The sequence below is a fragment of the Gopherus evgoodei genome, chromosome 7, assembly GCF_007399415.2.
Source record: "Gopherus evgoodei ecotype Sinaloan lineage chromosome 7, rGopEvg1_v1.p, whole genome shotgun sequence".
Classification (NCBI taxonomy): Eukaryota; Metazoa; Chordata; order Testudines; family Testudinidae; genus Gopherus; species Gopherus evgoodei.
Genome location: NC_044328.1, coordinates 104,415,841 through 104,443,028, shown reverse-complemented (window position 1 = coordinate 104,443,028; position 27,188 = coordinate 104,415,841). Strand labels below are relative to the sequence as shown.

At 37.6% G+C, this 27,188-nt stretch overlaps 1 protein-coding gene across 5 annotated transcripts in view; it reads left to right on the top strand.

The window, feature by feature from the left end:
* Positions 1 to 27,188, top strand: part of ERC2 (ELKS/RAB6-interacting/CAST family member 2) — an 840,807-nt gene that overhangs the window by 747,215 nt on the left and 66,404 nt on the right. For all 5 annotated transcript variants that reach the window (XM_030570319.1, XM_030570317.1, XM_030570316.1 and 2 more), the window contains one exon: positions 20,907 to 21,093. The gene's annotated coding sequence lies outside the window, so the exon portion shown is untranslated. The remainder of the gene's footprint in view (positions 1 to 20,906; positions 21,094 to 27,188) is intronic.

The following is a 27,188-nucleotide window of genomic DNA, read 5'->3' as shown; positions in this document are numbered from 1 at the left end:
CTACCTACCACTCAATAGATTCCACCCGATGACACAATTTAGTTCCTGCCTCTTATGGGCTTCTGGGTCTTATACTTTGAGGTCCAGCTTCTGGGTCTTATGGCAGGATGTGCATGTGTTTGTTACGTCACGTGAAAGACTCTCTTTCTGGTGACTTCAGTCTACCATTTGACAAAATACCACCTAGACAGGGTGGTGCATCTCCCTCTAGTAGTTCTCCAGTCACTAGATTGATTAAAGGACCCTGCAACATTCACAAGGGGGTTCCATACAACCCCCGTTCACAAGGAAGTTCCAGTTCTGTTCCAGTTCATGGAAAAGGGGCTAACATAGAGGGATCTCAGGGTGCAGGATTTGTGGTTACTGACACAGAGAGCCTTACAACTCAGTAAGGCCTTCCTTCCAGACATTTATGGCTGGACAATCATGGCAATGTCAGACAGTATGGCAGCAGTCTGCTACCTAAACCGACAGGGTGTAGTCCTTGTGTCAGGAGGCCATCTGCCTATAGGAATTTACCATACGACACAACATTATTCTATTAGTGTTCCACCTCCTGTGGGTGGACAAGGTGAAGGCAGACAGCCTGAGTAATCAGCAATCATGAACAGTTGATGCATCCAGCAGGTCCTCCAGGACATCTTCCAACGATGAGGGATTCCGTATATTGACTTTTTTGTGACAGTGGAGGACAAGAAGTCTCACCGCTTCTGTTTGTAGGAGAAGGTCACAGTCTGGGCTCTTCCAAAAGCATTTCTCCTTCTCTGGACAGATGGGCTAGTCTATGTGTTCCCTCCCATTCCCCTGCTTTGGTGCTACAGAAAATCAGGCAGGGGAAAGCCAAAATAATCCTCATTGTCCCCAGCAGAGCCAAGGCAAACATGGTTCAGAGAGTCCCATGATCTCTCTTTAGCACCGCCAATCAATCTATCCTTTATCTCCAACCTTCTAGTTCAGAACAGGCTCAGCCTTGCACCTGAGCCTGAGCTCCCTCCACTTGGCAGCATGGATGCTCACTGGCCAACACCAGCAGAGAGGGCTTATTCATGAGACATCTGTCAGATTCTTGTTAGTAACAGGAAAGACTCCACTAGGTCTACTGCATCTCTAAACAGACAAGTTTCACAAGGTGGGAAAAACAACACTGGATATCCCCTTCAGTACCTGTTGCACCTGAAGCATTTCAGCCTCTCACTGAGGGTCCATCAGGTGGCCATTTCAGTGATTCACCCACTGATTGACCAAACCCAAGTCTTCTCCCAGCTCGTGGCAAAGAGGTTCCTGAAGGATATATTGAATCTATACATGCTTGTCAGGGATCTGACCCTAATATGGGACCTTAGCCTGGTCCTCTCAAAACTGGTAACTGCTCCCTTTAAACCTATAGCTACATGGTCATGACCCTATCTATCCATGAAAGAGGCTTTTATCTGGGCAATCACATCTGGCCGAAGAATTGGGAAGCTACAGGTTCTGATGGTAGAACCATCATACATAGTCATCCACAAGCACCAAATATCCATTGGATCTCAACCCAGATTACTACTTCAGGTGGTGTCAAAATTCCACATCAATGAGGCCATCCACCTACCTCTTTTCTTCCCCAAGCCTTACTGTGGGAGAGTGAAGTAAAGGCTCCAGATGCTGGATGTGCACAGAGGTATATAGTTCTACCTGGACAGGACAAAACTCTTCCAGAAATCTTTCAGGCTATTCCTGGCTTTCATGGAGAGAATCAATGGACAGGCTATATCTACACACAGGACATCGAACTGGATTGCCCAGTGCATCAGGACATGCTACCAGTTAGAGGGTTGGCAGCCACCTAACAGAATATGATCCGACTCCATCAGGACATAATCCACCTCTGTGGCCCCTCTGGCAAACCTGTCAATCTGGGATATTTTCACATGTGTACACACGTTCACAAAGCACTACACATTGGTGCAAGTGACCAGGGACGATACAAGATTTGAAAGATCCATGTTTCAGACCATATTTACAGAGACTCCTCATATTCGGCCCCAAGGAGGAAGTCACCAACTGTGGAGTATGTATACAGACTAGTACTGAAGAAGAAGAGGTCACTGTACAGTAACTAAGATGTGTAGTCCATATACATATTCTGTGTCCTACTCCCCATCTTCACTACTTCAGAGTCTTGATGCCCTGGGCTCTTGTTGGAGGTGAAGGAAATGGGTATGGTAGGGTGGCTCTGCCCTTTATACACTCACAAAGTGCATGAGATGAGGGTAGGGCTTGACATACACTCACCAACTGGAATATGTATATGGACTACACATCTCAAAGAACATCAGTTACTGTACAGTACTGTAAATAACTCTTTTTCCTTTGTGATGTTAGTCAAGTCACTTAAACCAAACTTTTCATGCGGTACGTGTTCACACATTGTGTGAGTCTCAATTTCTGGGTGCCTAACTTGAGACTCTAGAGCTTGATTTGCAGAGGTGCTAAGCGCTCACAATTCCAGCTGAAGTTAATGGCATCTGTGTTAAATATGTGAAATGCTATGTAATGCTAAAGTTCCTGAAAAATCAGTTCTAGGTGTTTCAGATTGAGCACCCCAAATTAGTAAATACTTTTGAGCTTAATCTTTCAGTGCCTAGTTCCCCAACTGTAAAGTGGGGGAAATACCTCTCTTATCTCATAGAGGTGTTGTGAAAATAAATGCATTAATATTTGTGTAGCATTCACATACAATAGTGATGAGCACCATAGGAAAACTCAAGAGGAAATTAATAATTTTGTCTTCAGAGCAGAGTTGGAATATTGGATAGTAAATAAAGCATGAAGCCACAACTGAACAACTACGAGAAAACAATATTCAGTAGAACTTTGTCCGTTTTGTTCACTGAATGAAGCATGGGTCCTGTGGGAAATAGTTTGTTCATGTAATTGAAGACAGTAGCATACATACATACAAAGGGGCTACATTAAGGTTACACAGGCAACCTTAATTCTGGCATTTTAAAATAATGTTAATTTTTGTATGTAATAAACATGTTCAGGAGACTATGTGGGATACTGGTACAAATTAGTATTGTATACTTAAAGGAAAAAAATCTGTGTTTTACTGACAGTTGGCCTTTAATCATAGTGAAATATATTAAATCTGGGTGACAGGAAGGGGGATCAGTTTCCTGATGCCTTTGTAATCAGCAAATTGTAATTGTGATAGGTATGTGAGGTTGAATGTATGATGACAGATTTGGTGAAAAGATTAAATCTGCAATTTAAATTTCAATGCTATATCTTAAACAAATAGTTTTATAGCAGCCTTTCTTCTGTCATTTCACTTATAATTATAATTAGAATTTTTGATCAGTTTCATTCTTTTGATAAAACACAACTTCCTTAAGTGAACTTTATCTATACACTTAAAGGTCAAGCAATTTATAGATTTCTTATTTATTATAAGAACTAAATTTGTAAACATTGTCTTCTAGCTGTTATAAGGTCATTGAAGCAGAAAAGCAATCAAAGTAAATAGAATAAATTGGTTTAAAAGACAGCTAGACATTTTTATGAAGAGAGAGAGCATCGAAGGATACGGTGACAGGGATGTGGGGTTCAAATAAACTTAAAGGGGAAAGCTTGTTGGTACAAATGGCCTTTTCCTGTCCAGAAGTTTCTTGTGCCCTTATGAGATAAAATAGTTAAAAGGGTAATAAAGTGCTGTCAAAATATTTGACATGTCCTGTAGCTAGTTATTTTGAGCCAATAAAGTATCTTAATTGATCTAAATGACAACAGTCCAGGTATAAATATATAGAATTTATGGCCTGAGAAAGCAAAATACCATGCATCAGCCCTGTTTACAAAGTGATAGTTGTCAGATTCCATGTAGGAGTTTTATTTGATGGGAACTGGTTAGCAAATTTGTGCTTTATAACATGTGCAAAACTGAATGAAATTTAAGAATTAAATTTCATGATTTTGGTTAGGAACTGGAGGCAGAGTTCCAGAATAACAAAGAGTCACTCTGTTGCAAATTCACAACTCCTATAATTTGCAAACAGTTTTTGCATTATTTGCATTGTAAAAATTTAAATTTCCAAAATCCCTAAGTAGAATACGCATGTCCTGATGCAAAGAATAAAACATTTTAAATTGCAGATTGTATAGCTAGAAGATTGGTGGGTTGGTGGGGGGAGGTTTTTTCCATAGACTGGCACTAATATGTTTGATGTTGGTTTAGGAAAAGTGAAATCTTTTAAAAACATTGTTACATGAATGTTTTGCAAATATTTCCTCAAAAACTTTGGAAAGTATGACACTTTATGAATCTCTCTCTCTGTGTATCCTCTTATTTGCAGTACAAATAATAGTGTTCATCCTGAATATCCTATATAGACAATGGAATCTTGACTGGTTAAGGAGTTCAGCCTTGAGGCCAACATGAAAATCAAAGTTATATGTGAAGGGCTAGATATAACCCTCATTAAGTCAGAAGGGACCACTGGATCATCTAGTCTGACCTCCCGTATATCACCAGCACCCCCACACTAAACCCAGGAATGGAAATGACACCCATAGAAGACTAGACTGTTGTGTGTCACAGGCAGAAAATAGAAGGTGCACCAATGCAATGGCAGAGAAATGTTTAAATGAGATATACCCAGATAATAAGTCAATGGAAGTTGGATTGATTTTAAACAGAACTTCCTACCTGAAATTACGGCTATTGCAGATTTTTGGGCCACTGTTAGGGAGACAAGTGTGTACCCTTAATATACATCCTGGTGTAAATCTAGTCAAATCACAAATTGTTGGGGGCAGGGACCTTCTTGATCGTTCTGTATTTCTTTGCAAAGCCTCATGGACAGCTACAGTGCTGCAGGAACAATAAATAATTTATTATGTGCTACTGCCATCTTTAAACATTGTCAAATTAGAAATAAAGTAAATAGAAAAATCAGTAGTTCAGATTCCTCAGAAAGAATTAACCAAGTGAGTAATCACTTAATGATTTATTTTAAACACGAAGGTACATTTGAATAAAATGTCTTTGCGCGTAAGAAAGAAAAATAATCTAATGTTGCATAATAAAGCTTCAAAGTCAGATTGTCATTTTTTTCTGATGGTGAAGTGCTCACATTATCTTTTTAATGTTGAAATCTGTTCAAGTCAGTAAAATTTCTTTAATGAACATGAGGGCAAGTCTTCAAAGAAACTTGCAATTGAACTTGGGGAAAGGCCAATGTCTTTGAACTATGGAGAAGAACTTTATCCTAGATTACCTTGATCATTTAGTTTACCCTGTTTTGTAACCTAGTAACAAAGATCTAAACTTCTAGTACCCCTATGCTGCAGTGAAAAACCAGGCTAAGTCTAATATGTTGTTAGATCAAGTTCATCACTTCCCTTAGCTATGGTCATTTAGAAGTTGGAGGGCTGCTAGCACAGTAGTTCATTTTGCATTGTGACCATATATGTCTTTATCCTTCCATAACGCCAGTCAGGGAATCATTGAATATTATATTTTCTTTAGATTTGTTACTACTTTGTAAGTTGAAAACAAAACTTCATTTTTGTTTTCATTTTATCCTACTTTTCACTTTACTTCCATCCAGTTCAACCTTTCATCACCCAAATGTGGAACAGTATGTCCTCAAATGTGGAAGAAATAACAAAATCTGGAACAAATTATGAAATTATGGAACAGGAAAATGCAGAAATGTATGGAAATAAGCACATGAATGGACAGGCTGTGATGCATATGATGTCTGTTATGAAGGACACATTATTTTTAGTTTGAACTTCTGCTTTAAAATTTCATTGTAATATGATATAGCATTTGTTTTGTTTAGTACTTGAAGAACTGTTGGTGTTAACCGTATTCTTTTCTACAGAAATCCATTTGAATTTTAGAATTCGTACTCTTTCCAGGTTACATTGAGAAAAACATGGAAGAGATTCTAATACAAAAACAACGCTCAGTTTTGCAGCTAACAATCACAATGCCTTCAGTGCTGCTTTTATTTTATTAAGTGGAACAGGTCAATTTAATAGAAGAGCTGGATATATTCCTTCCCTGGTGAAAATAAAATAAAGAACTTGTAGAATTTGAGCGATCCATCACCTCTCTTTTTTTAAAATATTTTGTGTAGTGTCATTTAAGATCCATGTCATTTGTATATTCATTTAGGAAAAGAAGAAATGTTGCTACTTAAATGGGAATGGAGAATATGTTTTATTTAAAAAAAATTAGAATATGGTTTAATTTTGATTTTTTATTTCATGTATTATTTTGATTTTACTCTTCTCCATTTACATGCCTACTATTCCTCATTTATCTACAATGACAATTAAGGTAAAAGATACTTTAGCATATAGGAAAAATCAGAAAAACTGAACTTTTAAACAGAGAGCTGTGACTGGAGAAAAATGGTGTAAATATATGATTCATTGAATGAAAATGATTGGAAAACATTTACTTTCACATAAGTCTTCATTCAACTTTTATAATAAAGGTTACTATATTTTCTTAAATTATAGTTAGCACAAATTCTGTTCTTTTGGGGTAAAATCCTGGCGTCATTAATGTCAATGGGAATTTTGCCATTGATTTGAGTGGAGCCAAGATTTCTTCTTTGGTTTGTAGGTAATAGGCTGAAATGTTTTTTTATGCTACTCTTTTCTTACATTTTGTACAAATTTATAATATTTATAAAGCAAAAGGAAAACTGGAATTTTTCTGAAAAATTTGCTTAGTGGCTTCTCTGTGCAGATACTGTATAGCTGAAGTCAAATACCATACAAAAAGTTAGTTGAGCTAATGGGCTGGTTCCAACAGAGCATACGTTTTGAATCTGGGGTTTCTTAGTTATTGAGGGTATAGGATTCTGAATGCTTTTATCCTTTTATTGGTGAATGCACTAAAGTGCATGCAGACAGAGAATGTTAAAGTGGCAGTCAGATAAACTTGTTAAAGCAGTGGGAGTTTTTCCTTTCTTTCTACGTGACTTTATCATCACAGTGGAGTTAAAAGGCAATTAGCCCTTCAGCTCTTTTCTGGCCAGTTTATTGGCATTTTACACACAACTGTTGAATAGACAGTGCCATATTAAAAATTCCAGCAAAGCTAGCCTGGGGATAACAGACTCTAAATTTCAGGTTAATTTAAGTTTCCTTAAGAGGAACTGTTGCCAAAAATCTCGAGTAAAATAATTTAAATACAGTACCTGTGCTCCATATACTCATAGTTGATGGAAAATTGTAGTAGTCTTGCTACATGCTGTGTTACATTTCCAGGGAAATATTTTTATAAGGCGTGTTTGATGAAAAGTTTATTCCTTTACTAATAACAGGGTACCCACTGTGTTACTTAAGGCAGTGAGGGTAGTGGGCAGAACTAGACATTTTCTTCATAGTAACAATGATCACATTTTACATTGCTGTAGTTTTCATCTGAGGATTTCAGAGTACGTTAAAACATAGGTTACTTGAACCTTTCAATGTCCCAGTAAGGTAGGCATTGCTAGATCCATATAACAACACTGAAGCCGAGAGTTTGAAAAAGACACCCTTAACTCAAAATTTGTCCCGAAATTTAGATTTTGTATTGATTTTTGTTTATAAGAAGGCAAATGGAAATATTTTCAGATTTATTTTTAATTTCAATATTAACATTTGTTTTTAAACAAATAAACATTCCCTTTGAAGTATTTACAGTCCCAGTTCTTGAAAACCTAAAAGTGAAACTAGCTCCATTGTTACTCGTAAACCAAGAAGAGAGAGAGAAATAAATAGTGAGAAGAAGTACTAGTAGAAATAGTGAGAAATAAAGTGGAGTTTTAAAACTATTTCAGGTTTAATAATCCCATGCTCCCAATGAAGTATACAACAGAACTCCCATTTTCATCAATGGAAGCATAATCGGGCCACTAAATATATATTAGTTACTTATGTGAACAAATGTGTTTGATTATAACTTTGAAGCTGATTCTGATCTCATTGACACTAATGTAAACAAGGAGGAACTCCACTGAGGTCAATGGACTATCATCAGTGAAAAACAGATGCAAGAGAGGACAGAAATAGGCCCATTATTTTTAAACAACCATCTATTTAAGTAACTTGCCTGAGGTCATGTAGGCCTAAACCAATGTCCACTTAAGTCAATGGAAAGACTCAAATTGGCTTCAGTAGCCTTTGCTGCAGACCATAGTGAGTCAGCGGGAGAGTCTTTGGGTTCAGAGAACTCAGAGGTCTTATCCCCCACTTTTGTTAGATTAGCCTCTCAGGACAGATTCCCAAGTTTACACATAGAGAATAAGTAAGGCTTAATGTTTAGTTTATTTTAACAAGAAGCAAAGTAAACAAAAACAACATTGTTACCCAGTTTCAAACTAGTAGTCTTTTCTTTCAGTTAGCAGTGCTACAATTGGAAGTGAGTGCCATAAGCACAATATTAATGGGACTTTATCTAAAGTGGTAGATATCTGTGCTGCAACACTGCATGTTAAGGTCTTATACCCTGCTGTTGATTCATGAGGGGTCATTGTTATAGTTGCAAATAATAGAATTATTTTTTGCCTTTTAAAAAAAATACTTTGCAAACTGCATGCCAGAAAATGTAAATAAATATTTAGGGAGCAAATCAAGCACGTGAAAATCAAGAAATGCCTGATTTAAGCTTGCTTGTGCAACCTTTATTCTTTCACCCTGTACATATGCAATGTGATAGTCTTCAATTACATGATCTCTTACTATTTTTTTCCACTGAGCCCTTTTGTGTTTCAGTTTACAGCATGAATGGTGCTAAGGGAATGAGTCAGGATTGCATAGTGAATAAGATAGAGGAGAGAGAGGATCGTCTTGAGTTTAAGGCAGGGGAATGCCAAACATGAGAATTTGTTCTATCCATGTCTCTGCCCTGGATTTCTCATGTGACGATTAGCAAGTCACTTAAGCCAAAATGTTTGCATTGTGTGACCCTTATTTTCTCGGTGCCCAACTTGAGACACCTGAGCCTGATTTTTAGAAGTCCTGAACTCTGATGACTGAACATCAAGTCAACGGAAAATGTGGATGTTTAACCATTCTGACAGTAAGACAGTGTGGCTTGGACGAATGAGCACAGTGTTGCAAGTCAGAAAGTCTTGAATTCTCATCCTTTCTCTCCTAATGATTCATTGTGTGACCTTGGGCAAATCACTTTGTCATTTTATCTAAGTTTCCCCACCTATAAAATTAAGATAATATTTACATACCTTTCTCACCACGACGTTTTCAGGATAAATCAGTCATTCTGTCTATACTGCTTTGAACATATGAAATTCTATAAAAATGTGGCATACTCTGAAAAATCAAGCCAGCGATATCTCAAGTTGGGGGCCAGTCACTGAGGAACCCTAAATTTGTAGACACTTTTGCATATTTTGGTCTTATTGGCCCTGTATCTTTATTTTCCAACTGTGAAATGAGGATAAACATGTTCTCCACATTACAGGGGAAATATTCAGGTCAGTTCATTTACGGTCATGAGGTGCTCAGATATTGTGATGATAAGCAGCACTGAAAAGTCTGTGAAGCAATTCATAATAAATAAAGGCTGGATTTGGATGGTGTGCAGATAAAGTATAGGGACACACATTAAAAGGATAGGTTAATAAGAAACATTTTATAGATAGATCGAACAGATGCCCTATTCCCTTAGCACTGTCCAGTCTGTGCATTGAATGAGTCACGGATCCTGTGTAGATAATAGCATGTTATCATATAGTTAAGGACTATCAGAATGCATATACCCAAGGGAGCAGAATTAAGGTTGCACGGGCAAGCTTAAACCCGGCATTGCATAAATTTCAAGTGCTTGACTTTGCAACCTAAATATTTTTCTTTTAACATGCTTTTAATGTATGTGATGCTGGGGCTATGTCTCCACTTGGAGCTAGGGGTGTAATTCCCAGCTCACATAGATATATTCGTGCTACCTTTCATTGAGATAGAATGCTAAAAATCATAGTGTAGCCCCAGTAGCATGGACAGCAGTGAGCGGCAGCACAGGCTAGCTGTCTCAAGTACATTCCCATGCAGAGGCGTAGCGAGCGCCCTCTGTACCCTCCAACCGGAGGGGGCCTCGCAAAGGAAGGGGGCCCCTAAAAGTGGCAAAAAAAATGTAAGGTATAACTAGGTAAGTGACATTTATTGACGCTATTGCACAATCCATGTCGGTTTTACTGACAAAACCTTGAAGTCATTATGATACATCATAATGCTATTGGCTACATCAGTTGTCTGTCAGTCAGTTTCGAATTTTAGTTGGACCCACTCAAAGAATGTGTATTTGCGTTCGTAATGGCAGTCGGTGGATAAATGTTATTAATTTAGTTGTTTAGTTTTTTCTCATTTCCAATGCAGAAGCATGCTTCGTGATGTCTAAGAGAATGTATAAGAGTGGAGCTAGTAAACGAAAGGCAGCAAAAGATGCCGAGAAGGAACTTGAGAAAATTCCAAAGTTGTCAACGTATTTTGCGCTGCAATCCAACGTACAGGTACAGGCACATGAAACGGACAGCGCTAGCAGCGACGAATCATATCCAGAAGTATCCAGAAGTGCTTCAAGTGAGGTCGAAGGTGAAGCCAGTTGTTCTACCAAACAAATTGTGACAGATATTCCAGCTGCTGCCGGGAAAAAAGTATCTGAATCTGAACCACTGACTGATGATCCAGGAGACTGGCCGTCTACAATATCGGACAGGCAAGTGTGTGACATTGTTGCACATGGCCCACCGCAGCAGAATGAAAGTTACGAATTTCCATTTAACGAGGAAAGACGGAGGTTCACAAGTACTCATTTCTATCGAACCATAGCAAATGGCGAGAAAATAAGACGTTCATGGTTAATGTACTCAGTTCAGAAAGATGCCATTTTTTGTTTTTGTTGTAAATTATTTGGCACTGGCGACATACCGCTACGTCGTGGAACATCTGCATGGAAAGCACTGTCAAAAAGACTTCAGCAGCATGAAACAGGCAAAGGTCATCAAGACTGTATGGTGAAATGGTTTGACCTTCTGTCAAGCATAGTAAACCGTACATCTATTGACCAACTTGAATTGCAGGCTTTTCTGAAAGAAAGAGATTTCTGGAGAAATGTTGTCAAACGCATGGTTGATGTCGTTATTTTCTTGTCCGAAAGAAACTTGGCATTTCGAGGAAGTAATGAAAAGCTCAGCGATCCTTCGAATGGCAACTTTTTGGGACTGTTTGAATTGCTTGCAAAGTATGATACTGTCCTCAGCGAACTTTTACAGAGGATTAAGAAGGCAGAGACACATGTTCAGTACCTCAGTCCACAGATCCAAAACGAGCTGATTCAACTTGTTGCCAGTAACATTCAAGAGGCCAACATAGTGCAGCTTAAAAAAGCAAAATATTATTCAGTTATTTTGGACTGTACTCCCGACATGTCACATGAAGAACAGATGTCTGTGGTGTTACGCTTTGTTGAATGCAGCGGTGAAGATGGTGTCAATATTCGTGAAGCGTTTGTTGGTTTTCTTAATGTTCATGATACAACTGGCGAGGACTTATTGGAAGAGTTTCTTGAAAAGGCAAACAACTTAGGAATAGATATTGCTGACATGAGAGGCCAAGCTTATGATAACGGCGCAAAGATGAGAGGAAAGAATAAAGGAGTTCAAGCCCGCATGCTAGAAATAAATGACCGTGCCTTGTATGTACCATGTGGAGCTCACACTTGGAATCTTGTGAACTCAGATGCGGCAAAGTCATCGAAATATGCCGTTGACTTTTTCGGTCTGATTAACGGAATATGCGTTATCTTTTCTTCTTCACCTTCACGTTGGGATATACTTCAAGAACATATGCCAATATCTGTTAAAGGGTTATCGGACACTTGTTGGGAGTCGAGAATTGATGCTGTGAAGCCATTGCGTTATCACCTTGAAGAATTGTGCAATGCTTTGTCATCTTTGCGAGAATATGCGCTCGAAAAGAAAGATGGCAATACAGCAACAGAAGCTGGTGCGCTTTAGACCATGTTACTACGTGGCCTTTTGTTCTGACTGTGTACACGTTGTACGATATACTATTTCACGTCAATAAAACCAGCAAATTAATTCAGTCACCAGATATGTCAATTGACGTACTGCAGGCAGAAGTCGGTGCTGCAATAAAGTTTTTGGAAGACTATCGAAATACAGGATATAACTCTGTGGTCACAAATGCACGTGAAATAGCAGAGCATATGGGTACTGAGCAGGTGTTTCCAGAAACCAGGGTGCGACATAAGAAGAGAATGTTTGATTACGAATGTGCTGATGATTCGAGTTGTCTTTCTGCCGAAGAAAAATTCAAATCGCAGTTCGTTCTTGTTCTCACTGATCAGGCCATATCTTCTGTTTCGTCGTGATTTGACCAACTCATGGAGTGGTATAAGTTGTTTGGATTTCTGTACAACGCTAACAGCCTGAAACAGTGTCACAGAGAAAATGAACTGGAGAATCACAGCAAAAATTTTGAAAGAAAAATGGGAGACATTGATGCCAACGAACTCATAATGGAATTGAATCATTTTATTTATGTCATCGAGAAAGAGAGAGGACTTGTCACGGCAAACAATTTTTTAACGTACATATACAAGAACAGCCTTCAGGAGATATATCCGAATCTTTGCATTTGCATCAGAATTCTTCTGACCACACCAGTTACTGTCGCTGGTGCTGAAAGGAGCTTCAGCAGAGTGAAACTGATCAAGAATATCCTGCGCTCAACCATGACAGATGACAGGCTTTCTGCGCTTGCAGTTATCTCAGTCGAAAACAAGATTGCCAGATCTCTGGATATGATGCATTGATTAACCAATTTGCAGAGAACAAGGCTCGAAAGAAGCGCTTTGCGTAAATACGGAATACATGTACACTGTAGGCCTATGTATACATAATATGAACCCTGTATATTGTATAAAATAAATACTGCATTCCAGTTTCTGCATTGTAAGGGGCCCTGGACATATGTTCAGAGGGGGCCACGTTCTTTGTTGCTACGGCCCTGTTCCCATGGAGTTCAAGGAGGTTTGTCCTTGGAGTAGCTAGCCTTTGTTGCCGCTTCCCATGCTACTATGACCACATCAATATTTTCAGCATGCTAGCTCGATGAGAGTGAGTGCAAGCATGTCTGTGTGAGCTGAGAATTACACCTGTAGGTCCAAGGGTAGACGTAGCCTGGATCTCCTAGGTTTGTGGTAACAAAGGTATTTAAACATGTTTGGAAAAAATAGTTCTATTTTGTGTGTTCAAAACATGCAGTTTAACTGAAAAATGTAGTTTGAATTTATTACAGTGAACGTTTAAGGCATTATTGTATTTGGAGTAAATAAGCATAGCCTTCACAAAGAGACAACAAATCCTTTCTTGGAAGTTTAACCCCCCTTTCTTACTTTCTATTAGAAAGTCAACCGCAAAAAGTACTATAGATAACTGCAGCTTTTATTTCCAACCTGGCCTTCCGTGTTCTGAAAGTAATTTGCCATACTGCTTCTCAGAGTCTGCTCAAGGACTTCCTCTAGCAGAATAATGTGGTTCTTATTAAGTACATCCTATAAGACCCTAGAGGATTGCATGCAAAGGAAATAAGACGTAGACACAAATGAATTTCCATTCTCCAGTCAGATATATGATATTGATGATCATGATGTATATGGAGGTTATTGTTAAGAAGACAAAGAAAGAGGATTAAAGCAAATGTCTGACAAATTGGCTGTCTTTATATGCAAACATGACAAGTGGTCTGTCTGGCTCACCAGAAAGAGGAGATGCAGGCTTCAGGCCAAATAATGATACAGTCAACAAATTTGTTTGAATCACATGCTCTCATGTAACGTCTCTGTTAAATAAGGCCTCATTTTAAGTTACATCATCAGGAAGGACTTAAAAGTTTTACATGAAAAAATGATTGATTTTCTTTACTCCAAGTGATGCTTCACTTATATGAATTTTATTTCTTTAGCATAGTAACAAGATGTTCTGTTAAAGTGGCACTTCTGGAGGAGATTTCCCCCCCCCCTTAGCTCTTTCTTTAATGAAATACACTAGATATAACCTATTACTTTGCAAGATCAACTATTTTAATTTTAAGTTTGTGTTTCCTACTGTAATTGTGTTGATGCTGAGGGATATGTCTTTCCTGTATGACTAAGTATTTTCTCATTAAATGGCAACAAAAGCTGATTGAGTAGAGGAATGGACCATAATAACATTAATGTAACGTTTCTTATAATTTGAGTTATAGAAATTTTGAAATTCTACTGTATCATGCGTAATGTAACTGAGTGTAGATTTCTGAGCCTTAGAATGCATATGATAGATGAGAATGTCTTATACTAAACTGACATTGCACGAGTGTAAAAAAGTTAACAGACATTTTATTCTTCAGAAATATGCAGAAGTTTTGTTAATCAGGAGTTCTAATATGACTTTCCTATTAAACTGTTTTAAACCATGAAATCTGATATTTTCACCATGACTAATCCATGAAATTTGTCAACTTTGTCCATGATTTACACAAGCTGTATTTATAAGGAGAACTTATTTTAGTCCTAAGGCATGGAACATTATTTCTCAGCATGCTTTTAGTATCTTTTTACTAATACGTATAAACAAAGTGTGCACATTCAATATATTATTTCAAGATCAGGAAGTAAAACATGAGCAGCACTCAGAGTAGATTCCTCATGGCTAAGTATATGAGTCTTAAGCCATTAAGAAGAAAATAACCTATCATATGAAAGTTGGTAAGAATGGCTGTGATCTTAAAGTTTACCTAAAATAATTGGATAACTTGCTTGCAGATTAAAAGCATGTGTGATACTTTTATGTCTTTATGTTTTAGGCTACATGCAGAATTAATTGCTGTCAGCATAAAGCAGACCAAACAAAAATGGATTTGCATCAGCTGTTTGTTTAGAAAAAAATTGAATGACAGTGAGCATAATTCAGTTTTGCATTTTGAGGGAGGGGGTGGCCATAGAGCATTCACATACTGTAGAACAATACTATATATGGGAAAAATTAGAATCCTTTATGTAAATGTAATAACGTGCAAGTAATACCTTCAAAAGGGTAAAAGGGAAAAAATCTCTTGCCTCTAGAATGTTAGTCCGTTCCAGCTGTCCTCCATCACTTGGTAGGGAAAAGGGTTGGGAAAAGGCCAAAAAGCAAACATTCACAGAACATCCAATTTTTAGCAGAGTATAATGTCTTAATCAGCTTTTACAGAATTGCTTTGAACCGTACATGTTATAAATGTACAATACATTCACATACTTAAGTAGTCACACTCCCTGTAATGATGAAAACAAGATGGCTACTTATTTATGCAACTACTCAATACTGTAGTTGACAGGAAAGCCATATTAACTAGTGGAGGGAGCAAGAGACTAAGCACTTGACTGTTATTCCTGGCTCTGCCCAGAGTTCCAACGCTCTAAACCTGCAATTTACATAGATAACCTATGCCTTTGCACTGGGATTTGGTTCTTCTCTGCGTGGCTCCTGCCCCCTTTTAGCGTGGCTCATGTTGGATCCATTTACCATGGGAACTACTTAAGGGTGGTTTCCAAACTGTGGAGAAGAAAATTGGGTAGATTAATGCTAAGAAGGATTAAACAGAACCACAGGTGATGCTATCTCTGTAGCTTTTCCACCAACCCTCTCATCTTGCAAAAAGAAATGAGTACTTGTGGCACTTTAGAGATTAACAAATTTATTTATTTATTCTTGAAATCTTGCATCCTGCAGTGTTCCAGACAACCAGAGAAGGGGTGGATGATGATGCAGAAGTGGCTGTGGCCTGTGCTGGGATCCCTGGGATCCTTCTGCCTATGGAGGGAATGATAATTTTTCCAAATTTACCTAAGTATCTATTACTTGAGAACTAGAGACATTTATTTCAAGTTGTAAAATACTTTAATATAGCCACTTTTGAGTTATTTGTGAGTGGGGGTAGCCATTTGAAACTTGTAAGCAGAATTTTCTCACTTACCTAAGCTCAAAAACATCTAAATGGATTTTCTTCAAGCTTTTCCCAAAAATATTACATTTGGCATGAGACAAAGCATGAGGAATCTCAGCCCCCAAATGGAACATTCTGAGAATGTTCTGAGTGAGTAAAAATAGGAGTTTATAAGAAAAGTAACATTTTATAGAATCATAGAGAAGTTGGAAATAGAGAAGATCTGTCTATTGATCTTCTTTTTTCATATAACACCTTTTATTGTGGTATCTAAGAGCTGTAAGATTATCCAGTTCATCTTTCTGCAAACGCAAAATTGTTCCCTGCAGAAACTGTAAATGTTCATTGCCATGAATACTATAGTACAAAATCCATGAATAATCAGTAAAAGTTATATAGACACTCTGTTACTGATTCATTCCAGATAACTCAGTCATTTTGGGCTAATATTTGCATATATATTCAAATTAATATATAGGGAATTGTCCAGCAAAAGACTGATGACATGCTTCTGCAGCAGCCAAGGTATCACAAATGTGTTTGGCTTTATCCCTCTGATGCAGCAGTTTCAGAATATAGTCATATGTATCCCACATTGAGATTCTTCTTCTTTGTTCCTATCTTAAAAATGCAATGCCGTGTTATCCATATAAAACATAATCTTCCAAAATGTATATTGGCTTTAGAGAAATCCCTAAGTTCTAGATCAGTTTATTTTTCCAAAGCATACATCTATCAGCTAAAAGTGCCTTTGTTTTGCCTGTATTATGTCACTCACATCTGGAAAGAACTGAATCCTGCTGTTTTAGAAGCTGATCTCCTGCTGTTATTTGGCTATTTGTAGGATTCTGTCCCAATTCCTCTAATCTAGTATTTTTAAATAGAACCATATTTGGACTTGTGCAAATTCTTTTTCTTCCATGTGAGGTTCTCTAAGCTGGGACAACATATATTTATATCAGAGTTTTAATGTTCTTTTTCAAAATGGTTGAGTCTCCTCAATTCCCCTGGGTAGAATATCTATATCTATATCTATATATCTATATCTATATATCTATATAAATGTATTCTCCTTTGATCTGTTGTCCAGAAGTTTTATTGTACTTTAATATTATATAAATCAGCTACAGTGCATGATTTCCTGCTGCAGTCAGGTTTGCCATCTTCTTAAGTTGTTTTTTCCTATTATAACTCTCTATTCTGAGTTCACTGACCCTGGTTCCTATTATGTCAAAGGTTAACTGATATCCGTCCAACCTGTCTGTACGCAGCCTTCATTAGTTCTTTCACTGTGGTCAGCCTCTTCTAAGGTGAGAATACACAGGAAGATGGTGTGTCTGATATAGCTGATGCATGCCCAAAGATGTTTCTGTAAAGAAATCAGTTTTAGCCATCTTTTCTTTACTTTTTGGCGTATGGTGAAGACTTACAGCTACCTTGAATTTGCCAGTAACGTTTCTGTAAAAGTATAAATTGATCCCCATACTTAGCAAAATGTAGACAGAGCAAACTTAGGGACAGATTGTTTAGTGCTTTGCTCTACAATTAACTCTATTGAATTCAGAGAGACCACTGGTGGTGTAAGGTACTATTCCACGAGTAAGGGAATCACAGTCTGGCCCTTAATGAGCTAGAGCACACAGGCATACATGCCTGCTCACTTTGTCAATTGGGCTTTCTCTGTTGAGAGACAGTTTTGACCAAAATTACATAGGAATTAGTTTACTGAAAAGTTAAAAATGGTTGATTTATGATGATGATCATTTTACCATACCACAAAAATGGGAATTTCCTCATCAAGAGCTACTGTATGTGCCTTAAATGTATTTTTTTTAAATACTTATAATGCTGTGTGTTTAACTTTACCTGTGTGTACTTCTCAAATAAAGGTTAAAAATAGTATTAAAGAAATGACACACTGAATAATTTAGTAGTGTGTATTTTGGTTGTACCAAATATGGTACATTTGCAAGGGCCACTTTAAAACTGTACCATGTTTTCTTGCTTTCACTGTGATTGCCTCTAATCCACTACTCCTTCCTGTTGCTGACTCATTACCGCCAGAAGCCACTCCAACCATTGTCTGGCTATACCAAAAGAGGGACAGGAGACATTTGACATGGGTTTAATCAGGCTGCAACTTTATTATTAGATGTCTGGGACTACCCGTCAGATAAAAGTGTACAGTGCAGGTGACCCCAATGTTTACTCCATAATTACCTGGGGGGCTTTTACCAGCTCCCCCTGTTTTTCCATCCAGGTCCTTCCAACAAATCCATTGCTGGGACCTTATCATACCCAGGATCTTCCACCGGCTTCCTCTCTTTTTCCATCCAAGTACCTCCAGCAAATCCATTGCTGGGACCTTACCATCCACCTTCATAGGAGAGTTAAGGTAGGCGCTAATAGTGGGGGTTGACTCCCTGCCATAGGAGTCCCCAGCCACCCCCTATTTGCTCCTTTACCAAACACCTCTTTTAAGTCCTTTTCCAAGCCATTTATCCGGTCACTGGTTGCCTTTTCCTATGGAGTACATGCACTGGACATCTGCCCTACACTCAAATAATGAGTTGTGACATATTGCCTACCTCCTATCATGCCATGCATGAACAGAGCCCATCTGAACCCACTGTGGGGAAGGCAAAAAAAAAACCCAACTCCACCTAGGCCAATATGATAGCAAGGGAAAAATTCCTTCCCATCCCCCCTCAACAGAGCAGCGGCTAGCATAATGCCCACATGGGGTCAAGATCAAACCTGATATTTTACCACCTAAACAGGAGGGAGGGTGGGTACCGCCTCAGCCTGCTCCATGCAAAAGGGAGGGTTAAGATACAGGGCTGCCCCTTTTAAGCCCCTCATTCCCAGGGGATGAGTCAGCAACCACACTGACCATTTTGCAGCAGTTTTTATCTTCTCCCCCCCAAGCCATAAAGCACAGTTCCCTTCATTCAGCTATCCAGCCAAATCCCACCCCCCGCCCCTTAAAGGTGCAGAGTGGTCATTAGCTGATGTGAAACACCATCTTCTGAAATGCCAATTCAGCACTGGGGGTGGGGATGAGAACAGACCAATAGTACCAACAGCTACTGAACTGAGAGACTATTTAAAGTACTAACAGGTTTTGCTGATGATGATGGGATACAGAAGTTAGAAGAAAGAAGACAAAAAGGAAAAGAAAAAGGCATGAGAGTATATGTGGAAAAGAGAGAAGAGAAAGAAATGCAGAGCAGACTAAAGGTAAATGGTAGGGAGAGAAGAGAGTATGAGAAGAGAGGAAATCAGGACAGATTAGAAGAAAGGGAAATATGGGGGAAAAAAACTTACATAGTTTGGCCCTAGGCAATTACAGTTGACAGGTACTGTATGTAAGATTTGTCCATAAATAATATGTTAATATTTCTAATTATAGAAGATACATAAAGGAATGGAATAATCATCAAGAGATTTATTTTACAAAATATAAAGAATAAGATTTGTGAGTGCTTCTTCCATAATATTTATTTTATAAGTTTTGCAGATCTACTGTTCTTTTCCACTTGTACTTTAAGATTAATTTAAACCCTTGTTGTTATGCTTCAAATTGTGAAATCCTCTAAGGTCAATGAGTGAAGTAATTGACCTGCCTCCTGTAAGATACAAAAATGCAAGATAAATTACATAATTAGTTTTAATTACATAATTACAGTGTTTAATGTGTGGGGGTCGAAGGTTACTATTACATTTAGAAGTTATGGCAAAGAACACAAAAATAAGCAACATAGTTTAATTCTGTGTTTCTTTAAGGTTTTCTAAAAGGGGTTCAGTATGAGCTATCCTTGACATTGAACATTGGATGATTATGGCAAATAATATATTGCTGTTATGCCTTGTAGAATCATAGAGACACCTTTGTAAATGGCTAAGTGCACTTTACCAAAGACTTCATTTAGATTTAAAGTATACTAAAGTTAATCAGCGGTGGGAACTCAACTGACAGCAATTTAATTTGATTGGGTAAGGTAATTACGTGATTACCAGTAGTGTTTATATATGCACAAGGATATTTTTATTGGGAAAATCTAATTGCTTTCTTACTAAGAAGAGAAAAAAACAAACAAATTTGTTATCACAGGTTAAGAGGATATCCTTCGCTCCTCTATGAAACAGCTTTTTGTTATATATTAGAGACAAAATGAATTTGTTTTACCTTAGAACATTTGCTGATTTGCAGCAGGATTATATTAAGTTCTTTTTTTCTAAAATATAAGTACTAAGGGGTTTTTTTATTGGTTTTTTTTTTGGTTTTTTTTGTGAATCTTATCACTTACACAGGAATTTGGTGATAACCTAAAGATTTTGTGATGCTGGTCATTCATGATCCCTTTTAATTGTGCAAGAACTGTTGCTTAAATACATCATAGTCAGTTTTTCCATCTAGAAAATGTACATAGGCCAAAGCTAAACCTAAGGATCCAGGTTATTAATGGTTATTTGGGTTTTCCATGTTAAAAAAAAAAAAGGCAGTTATTTACTATACCAGAGTTAGAGTAGTCAGCCGACAGAAGCAATGTTTGCACTTTTATGAGAGTGGATTTAGAGTTGCCTTCTTGGGCATTGCTGAGTGAAATCTCATTTTATTTACTAAAGGCCTGATGCAAAGCCCATTTAACTCAATGAATCAGGCCCTGATTTTTCATAGTACTGGTGATGCATGCCAGTTTTGTAGAGTTGCATCAGATGTCGTTGAAGAGATGCAAGCAGGAAACTAAAGATGACAAGAACAACTGAATGAAATGGGCTAATTACAATATGACAAATTTAGTCATCCAAATATATTTCTGGTTGTTCAAATACACTATTTCTCCCTCATACTTGTTTTTCCCTTATATTACAATTTTGAATGTGTTGTCTTTTTAAACTAGATGATCCAGTCACTGTTGGAGGCACATAGCCATGGCAAATCTCACGCTGTACATTGATCACCTGTCCAACCTTTGCCTAGAGTGTGATCCCCAGTTCCTTCAAGAGTTCCATCTTTACCTGTCCATAGAGAGGAGGAGGAGAGAGACATCTGGGATAACCACACTTCAAAGATTAACACCAGAGCAGGTTGCATCTTAATTTCATATTGTTTTCTAAATCAGTTGCCAGTACTAATTTAAATATTTGATGAAGATTTTTCCTTGATGCATATTGTAATGTCATCAGACAGATTGCAGCATGTGACAAGTTTTTACCATCTTAAAAATTTCTTGATTAAACTTCCTACTTACCAAAATTATGCATACATTTTTCACAGACCCAAAGTGTGAAACTGAAACTCAGGTCAGTCCAGAAAGTATAAAGAAATCAGTTAATGATGATCATGTTTAATGGTGTCTTTGAACAGGTCTTTTGCAAACATGCCTAATACAAAGTCAGAAATGATTTGTTAAGAAGTCCAAAAATGTGGAGGTTATGTTATACTTCTACCATCCTGTGCTTACATAGTTGAATGCAGGATCTTCAACAAGTACACTCATTTGCTCCAGGCATATTAAACTTACATTTCTTACCCATTCTTCCTCCTGCATTACCATGAGAACCTTGATATGCGCAAAACAGACAGGGTTTCACTTACTATCCTAAGGACTGCCCCTCCAGGAGTCTAGCACAGCCCACACACAATTCTGGAATATGTCCAGCTTTTTTCCTAAGCAGAATGTGAACCTGTGACCTTGTGGGCCTCAGGCAAGAGGGCTGCCTACTGAGCCACCAATACCCAGGCCATCAATAAGTTTTAAATGCCAGTTGCAGACTTCATAGAGATAATGACTTCAGTGTGTAAAGGTTTTGTTGTAGAGACCACAGCCTCACATATGATGTGATAGAGTAAATATGCTGAAGCCATTTTAGATCTGTTGTGTAACTGAACTGTCTTGATATAACAGTTTTTGTAGTACATTTCCATTCATGAGATATTATTGAAAGTGACACTGATATATAGGTTTAGGCCCAGAGTGTAGATATTGTACCAAGAAGGTTTAGCAAAAACAGAATGTTTTCATGAAATTGTTAGAGTGGAAATTTCAATGTAAACAATTTTTTGTTTGGATTTAAACATTTTCCTTCAAGATTTGCAACCCACAAATTGCAATGGTGTGCTAGTGAATGAGAACCTGAAAGTAAACATACTTGTAACCAAGAACCAGTACTGAAAATGTTGAGTCAATTTTTATTATGTTTGTTAAATGAAATGCAAAGACTAAACAAATATAAATCTTGAAAGGTTAGATTTAAAAATTATTTCAAATATAACAATCCAAGGCAACATTAGTAACACAGGTAAATAAATTTGTTTGTTTTTTAATATTATTTTTAACCTGAGAGTATCTCTTTATTGTATGTTCTTGTATTGTTCAGATATAAGATAAAATTATCCTAGATGAAGCCTTAAGGTTTCTGGCTTATTTCTACTTTATTAATGTTCTCCATTTCCAATTTAGTAGTAAAAAATAAATAAAAGGTGTATGAGATTTTAGATAATTCTCATTAATTTGCTGTTGTTATTAATCATGGTTATTACTAGGGCCCTACCAAATTCACGGACCGTGAAAATCTGGTCTCCCCTGTGAAATCTGGTCTTTTGTGTACTTTTGCCCACAGATTTCATGGGAGAGACCAGCATTTCTCAAACTGAGGTCCTGACACAAAAGGGGGGTCACAGGGTTATTGTAGGGAAGTAGTGGTATTGTCATCCTTACTTAGGCATGGCTGCTGGCAACAGCACTGCCTTCAGAGCCGGGCAGCTAGAGAGTGGTGTCTGCTGGCTGGGTGCCCAGCTCTGAAGGCAGTTCAATCTATTTAAACGTTAATGTTTTTGATACAACTTCATAGATCAGTAAGCATTAAGTATGAACCTAGAACCCTTGACTAGATCACTAGCATTATCAAATTAATTTGAATTTTTATCAATATTTCTGATTAGATAATATGTTTTCATTATGCAGATGCTTAATCACACATGTAGTTCTGACGTAGGCAAGTAGCTTACTGACTTACATGAGTGCACTCATGTGAGTAACGGTCTGCAATATCAGGCTAGATTTTTATTTTACTTTTTTTTGGGTGCACTAAAATGTTAGTTTTCATAATGACAGCTGAGAAATACTTTTAAAGTCTCTTGAGGGCTGTAGCTGGTATAAGACTAGAATTGTAGATTTGCTTGGCAGTCCTTTTGTTATTTTTGTATGTCTGCTCCAAGTACTTCAAGAAAACAAGTGATGTGCAATATTTTTGTTACTTTGGATCCAGTAGATATACCACTTAATTTGGTATCTGAAATTGCTATATTGAGAATTGGCACTTTAAATGTCACATAAACTGGTAAAATACAAAACAGAAATAGAAAATTAAATATACAGAAAGAGCCTTTTTTTAAAAAGGGTCAGTTTCTTCCACTCATACTTACTCCACAAGTATCCCTATTGATTGCAGCCAGGTTATTCACAGAGTAAGGAAGCACTCAGTATGAGCAGGGGTGGCAGAATCTGTGCAAAAGTAGATAATACTTGGGATAGATGATAATGTAATCACTGTTGAAACTGAGGTCCTTTATTTGTCCACAAGGTAGATACAGAACATTTGACAGCAGTGCATGGTTCCTCACACATTTCTGCCACTCTGCCTTAAATCTTCATTGGAAGGACTATCTTTTTACAATAACTATAGAGTAATATTGCTAAATATCTTTCATAAACAATGTATTTCATAATGCACAGCAGATACAACAACAAGTGATATAAGTCAGTACTATAATTAGTTTGCATAGTAGGGGCAGTACATAGGAAGAGTAATGAATTGATGGAAACACATGCCAGTACATGGAACTAACTAGCAGGATGATTGTTGAACACTGCAAAGAAGAGGTAGGTTTTGAGCTGCATGTCAAAAACAATTATGTCCATGAAGTAGAGAGAGGTACCAAGGTTATGAATATGATATAAATAGCTAGATAGTGAATACATTGTTTCTGACAGCTAGTGCAGTGGTAGAAAAGAATTGACTTCCAACAGGAAGATAGAGATTGGGAGTTTGAAAGGATGATTGAGCTGACAGAGTAATTGGGAGTTTAGAGAGAAATTGGTAGGACCATAGCTATGAAAATTCTTGAAGATGAGAGCAATTTCTTAATGGATGAGGGATTATTTGGAGGCCAATTATCAGAGGGGTAGTCGTGTTAGTCTGGATCTGTAAAAGCAGCAAAGAATCCTGTGGCACCTTATAGACTAACAGACGTTTTGGAGCATGAGCTTTCGTGGGTGAATACCCACTTCCTCAGTAGTGGAAATATCCAGGGGCAGGTATATATATGCTAGCAAGCAAGCTAGAGATAACGAGGTCAGTTCAATCAGGGAGGATGAGGCCCTGTTCTAGCAGTTGAGGTGTGAAAACCAAGAGAGGGGAAACTGGTTCTGTAGTTGGCAAGCCAATGGCCAATGGAAGTCTTTTAGGATGGGTGTATTATGGTTGTGTTTTAACCTATGAGTGATCACGCTTATTACAATGTTCTAGAAAGACTGGTGGTCGGATATGCATGACTTTGGGAAACCATAGAGGAAGGGAGGTACAGTAATCAACTAAAATGATTAGGGGGCTGGGGCACATGACTTGTGAGGACAGGCTGAGGGAACTGCACTTATTTAGTCCGCAGAAGAGACGAGAGAAGGGGATTTGATAGCAGCCTTTAACTACCTGAAGGGGGTTCCAAAGAGGATGGAGCTCGGCTGCTCTCAGTGGTGGGAGATGACAGAACAAGGAGCAATGGTTTCAAGATGCAGTGGGGGAGGTCTAGGTTGGATATTAGGAAAAACTATTCACTAGGAGGGTGGTGAAGCACTGGAATGGGTTACCTAGGGAGGTGGTGGAATCTCCATCCTTAGAGGTTTTTAAGGCCTGGCTTGACAAAGCCCTGGCTGGGATGATTTAGTGGGGTTGGTCCTGCTTTGAGCAGGGGGTTGGACTAGATGACCTCCTGAGGTCTCTTCCAACCCTAATCTTCTATAATTCTTCTATGATGTGATGAATGAGCAACCAGAGTGCGTAGCCAATGGGAGGCTCTGTTGTTGAAATGCTAGGCAGGCTTGCAGTTATAGCACTGTGAAAGAATGTTAATATAGAGTCTGATGTTTACATGTATTTCCTTTTACCAGTTCAAAATGTGTTGCCTTTCAATTTCATTGGATATGCCCTTGTTCTTCTATAAAGAGAGATTAAATAACAGCATTCTAAACCAGTGATTCTCAAATTTTCCATGCCTTGACCCCTTGTTATAACAGAAAAAGGTTTCAGGACCCCCACATTGCCTTATTTCCTTTAATTTAGCTATAAAGGAAAGGAGGATATTCACAACCCTCTGGAACCTGTTTGCAACTGTTCTTTGAGGTCACAAGCCCTAGGTTAAGAACCCACAATTCATAACATTCATCATTTTATATACCTCTTCCAGGACATTCTTATTCGTATCTCCTGTAAACTAAACAGTCTTTTCATATGGAAGTCTTTCCATGCTTCCGATCATTTTTGTTGACTCTCTCTGGACCTCTTCTGTTTCTGCTGTATCTTTTTTAGGTGAGGTAACCAGAACTGAACTCAATATTCCACTTGAGGTATATCATCAATTTATTTAATGATATTGTAATATTTTCCATATTATTTTCTAACCTGTTCTTTATACACCTGAAGATGACAAACTTCTACAAAAGAATTAAGTTGAATATGTGGCACTGATGATTGAAGTGATGTATGAAGCTGCTGTAGTCAGGCTTATCTCTATGCCCTTTCAGTACTTAGTCATTCTACGGAGATGACCAGTGAGGGTGTCAGATGTGATGGTGGTTTTGATGTGGTCATTTGTCCACTAGAAAACAGATTGAATCCACCATATCTTTTCAGTCTTTTCAATCTGTTCATGTATTGGCCTTTAAAATACCAGCCATGCTTGTGTTAAAAAAAATGGAGATGCCAATCTGAATTTAGCAGCTTGTCAATAAATGATGATTGAGGATTTGAACAAGCATTCAAATGCTGGACTAATACTTTAACCAGCCTGTGAGACAGCTTTAACCCACTCATGTAGGAACGTATACAGTGTAGCAGTCCCTCATGAAATATGAAACTATGAGAACAGCTGAATAAATTCAGACACATTTTTGAATATTCTAACCTTTGTCTTAAAAATTGAATAATATAGAAGAAAAACTAATACCACTTTCTTTTGTTTTTGTTATTCTGTTGAGTAACTGGGAAAACTTAAAATTTCTTGGAGTTGCTGGTTTAAAGAACAACTGGCAATTTTTTAACACTATATTTAGCCACTCCCATACAAACTCTATTCCTTCTCGCTCATTAAGGAATGAATCTGGTTTCTGTTTTGTTCAATACTGTATATACATCGCACCCATAAATATTTGAACAAAGTAAATACAAGATCTCAAACATGGAACAAGCTTTCAGTATAAATTGGGGGCTGGGAGTGTCTTTTAAAATATTTTATTCAAAGACCAAATGCTGCCCTTTAGAAAAAAAAATAATTAAGCTAAAAAAATGGATGGATTTCCATGTGCTGTATAGCAGCAAATTCTTGACCAGATTATGTATTGATTTTCACATTTATATGTCTACAGATCTGGCTATAAAGAATCTGTGAGGAGGGTTTTGCGGATACCCTCTTCAGAAACACATGGCCAGCGTTCAGCCATATCTCAGGCTAGTTTAATTCTCCTTCTTCAGTCAAGGTGCCTCATTTTTGCTTACAAATACAGAACAGACTTCGTAGTAATTTTCTTACTTGAAAGCACAATGGTTTTATTCCTAACTGGTAATAGCATGAATTGGACATACGTTTATGACTGTGCTAAAACAAAACATGCATAATGTGAAAGATAGTTCTGTGATGAGTAGTTGCAAAAAATATACCAAACATGTTGCATATTGTAAAATTTTGATTAAAATTATACTTATATAAATTTATATGTATAGCCCAATGGTGGTATATACCTGACCTTTATGCATTGCAAAATTATGAATGAAAGTTTGCATGATTTTGTCACATGGACATTTGTTGCTGTCACCCTCTCGCAGATGCCTCAATACTTTGTCTGTTCAGAGCATATCTGTAAGATATATATGATTTGAAATTCTGAGGGACAATCTAGTTTATAATC